General features: G+C 25.3%; 1 non-coding gene across 1 annotated transcript; it reads right to left on the bottom strand.

Moving 5' to 3' along the window:
- Window positions 1–3,042: 3,042 nt before the first annotated feature.
- TRNAF-GAA (transfer RNA phenylalanine (anticodon GAA)) lies at window positions 3,043–3,115 on the bottom strand. Its single transcript has one exon. It is a non-coding gene; the product is annotated as a tRNA-Phe (tRNA).
- Window positions 3,116–3,829: the final 714 nt, after the last annotated feature.

Raw genomic sequence — 3,829 nt, 5'->3', positions numbered from 1 at the left:
TAAAATTTTCACAAAATTGTGTACAGAACTACAATTTTGACACAATTTTCTCTAGAAATAAAATTTTGACAAAATTTTCTATAGAACTGAAATTTTGACAAAATTTTCTATAGAAATAAAATTTTGACAAAATTTTCTATACAAATAAAATTTTGATAAAAATTTCTATACAAATATAATTTTGATAAAAATTTCTATAGAAATAAAATTTTGATAAAATTTTCTATAGAAATAAAATTAAAAAAAAAAAAAATCTGCAGTAATAAAATTTTGACAAAATTTTCTATAGAAATAAAATTTTGACAAAATTTTCTATAAAAATAAAATTCCGACAAAGCTTTATATAGAAATAAAATTTTGACAAAAATTTCAATAGAAATAGAAATTTGACGAAATTTTCTATAGAAATAAAATTTTGACAAAGTTTTCTATAGCAATAAAATTTCAACAAAGTTTTCTATAGCAATAAAATTTTGACAAAATCTTCTATAGAAATAACATTTTGAGAATTTCTTCTGTAGAAAAAAAATGACAATTTTTTTATAGAAATAATATTTTGACAAAGTTTTTTATAGAAATAACATTTTGACGAAATTTTCTATAGAAATAAAATTTTGACAAAATTTTCTATAGAAATAAAATGTTGACAAAATTTTCTATTGAAGTAAAATTTTGACAACATTTTCTATAGAAACTATATTTGGATAAAATTTCCTATAGAAATTAAATTTTAATCAAATATCCTATAGAAATCAAAGTTTTTATAAAATTTCCTTTAGAAATAAAATTTCGACAAAGTTTTCTAAAAAGTCAAAATTTTTGAAAATATTTGAGGTCAGCCGTTTCAGACAAATGCACTAAAAATCATAAAAAATTAAAATTATTTATTTGTCAAAATATAACAAAAAAAATTAATTCACATCCAAAACACAGAATTCGGGTTACACCTTAAGATGTGATGCAAATTCAGTGCAAAGGCTGTTGAAATGGTGGACATCCGTCCTATAACAAGCCCATGTTAAATTCATGGCTTCTGCGCCAAGTTTGCACCACTTCCGTATCAAAAAAGAACATTTTCAGTACATTTTTTGGCGACGCTTTTTTCTCGCTGGGAATGTTTTTTATGTTTAAAAAGTTTCAATTTATAATCCAAATTGTAGCAGATACTTCAAAATAAAAATCGATTTCATAACTTCAAAAAAACACACTTTATATGCAAAATCCTCTTAATAAAATTTAGCCTATGTTCGAAGCTTTTTGATCTTTTGTCGAAAAATTCAATATTTCAGCTAATTTAACGTTTATTTCTTTAAATCAAAAATGTTTTTCTTTACTTTAAAGATAATTGCATAACCTCAAAGACATTCAACTTTAACGGAGAGACTCAAATTTGACCGATTCGTTTCATAAATGTGAAGAAAAGAAATCTAAAGCAAAGATTATTTACTTTTTTAAATAAAAATTATTATTTCAGGCGCATACTAGGCTCGGGATACATATCAAAATTCTAAAGGGCTAGATAAAATCTTTGGATCCAAGTACATTGTTTTTGTTTTTAGTGTATGTATTGTATTTTTCGGGTATCGACCACGGCTGCCACTCATACCAAAAATAATCTACCAAAATGTGAAGAAACATTTACCAAAGATCTACCAAACTTAAAAAAAGCAAAATATTATTTCTATGGAAAATTTCGTCAAAATTTTATTTATTGAAAATTTTGTCAAAATTCTATATTTATAGAAAATTTTGTCACAAATTTATTTCTATAGAAAATTTCGTTAACATTTTATTTCTATAGAAAACTTTGACAAAATTTTACTTCTAAAGAAATTTTTGTCAAAATTTTATTTCCATAGAAAATTTTGTCAAAATTTTATTTTGTGATTTCAGCCTAAAACCATGCATTGACTAAACTACAAGTGTAGCTTTAGTCAAATCAAGAAAACGACAACAATGATTAAAGAACAAAACCAACAATAATAAAACAAAATTTTATTTCTATAGAAAATTTTGTCAAAATTTTATTTCCAAGGAAAATTTTGTCAAAATTTTATTTCCAAGGAAAATTTTGTCAAATTTTATTTCTAAAGAAATTTTCATTGAAATTTTATTTTTTTAGAAAACTTTGTCAAAATTTTATTTCTAAAGAAAATGTTGTCAAAATTTTATTTCTGAAGAAATTTTCTTTGAAATTTTATTTTTATAGAAAATTTTGTCAAAATTGTATTTTTATAGAAAATTTTGTCAAAATTTTATTTTTATAGAAAATTTTTTCAAAATTTTATGTTTATAGAAATTTTTGTTTTAGTTCTATAGAAAATTTTGTCAAAATGTTAGTTCTATAGAAAATTTTGTAAAAATGTTATTTCTATAGAAAATTTTATTTTTATTCAAAATTTTCTCAAAATTTTATTTCTACAGAAATGTTTGTCAAAATAGTAAATATTTTCAAAATTTTATTTCTATTAAAAATATTGTCAAAATTTTATTTTTATTGAAAATTTTGTCCAATTTTTTTTTAATGATGATTGATGTACCTCCTATTTTTGCAAAATCTACCAAAATATCAACAATCCTACCAATCTACCAAATAGACTATTTTTGGTAGAATTCTGCCAACTGTGGCAATCGTGGTATCGACCCATTCCAATACTGAAACTTTCTTTAGTTCTCTTTGGAGTCATGTGATGAGTGTTTGTTTGTCGATGCACATTGTTTGTAGTTACTTACATGCACGCACAATTTTTGTGGATTTATTTGGAGTTTATGGGCTTTATTTTATTTATTTTTACTTTTTATCTTTTTTTTTTTTTGAAGGGTTAACGACCGTTACAAATGAGGGCATGCACATAAATCTGTACCCTTCGTGGAAACGTCATCAATTGTCGCTTGCACACATAGTGGATATTCACCGTATTTTAGATGGACAATGGTACGATGAAGGAAAAATATTTAATCAAAAACTAATGGATGTGGTGAATTCATCCCAATAAATTTAAAAGAAAATAATGTTTTTTTCTATAAAGAAAAAATATTTTTTGCCGAAACCCGGGATTGAACCGGGGACCTTTAGATCTTCAGTCTAACGCTCTCCCAACTGAGCTATTTCGGCACACAATTTCTAAACTGCTAATGTATGTTACAAGCATATTTTATGGATTGACCATTATTTCTATTATTTTAATGTTAACAATTTAAATACATACATTAAAGTGAAATTGATATATTTTATAGTTATTCGATCTGTTTTTGTATATTTAAAAATCAAATTTAATTATTTGATAATGTTTTGTTCCAAACATAAACCGAATATTTAGGGGTAGAAAGTCGATTTTTTTTTCTAATTTTCAAAATCGATATTTGCTATTTTAGAAAATCATGTCAAATCGAGTAATTGAACTATTAAAGTGCTCATAGTCGACAAATCGCATTTTAATCGATTAATATGATTTTGAGAAAAAAATCGAATAGTCAAATTTGAATTGCAAAGGAAAAGTGTGTTATAACTTATTCTGCTGATAACTCATCGCGACATCAAAACTTCCTTAACCGCAGAAGTCGAACATTAGATATGAAAGGATATGCATAAGCATGATGCCAAACTCAAAAAAATTTTTACTTGGATCCAAAAATTTTGACCTTCCCTTAAGGAATTTGGTATTGATACCGAGCCAACGTTTTTTTCTTCCACCGAGAGCATTTTGTCCTCAAGCTGCAGATGTTGTCCTCAAGCTGCAGATGTTGTCCTCAAGCTGCATCTTGGTGTGACTGCCGGCGACAATCCGCATAGCAGTAACAGGTTGGCTGATAAGTACCCGGTCTGACA

The sequence above is a fragment of the Haematobia irritans genome, chromosome 1, assembly GCF_050003625.1.
Source record: "Haematobia irritans isolate KBUSLIRL chromosome 1, ASM5000362v1, whole genome shotgun sequence".
Taxonomy (NCBI): domain Eukaryota; kingdom Metazoa; phylum Arthropoda; class Insecta; order Diptera; family Muscidae; genus Haematobia; species Haematobia irritans.
The sequence above is the reverse complement of the archived record's forward strand: the minus strand, read 5'-3'. Positions and strand labels throughout refer to the sequence as shown.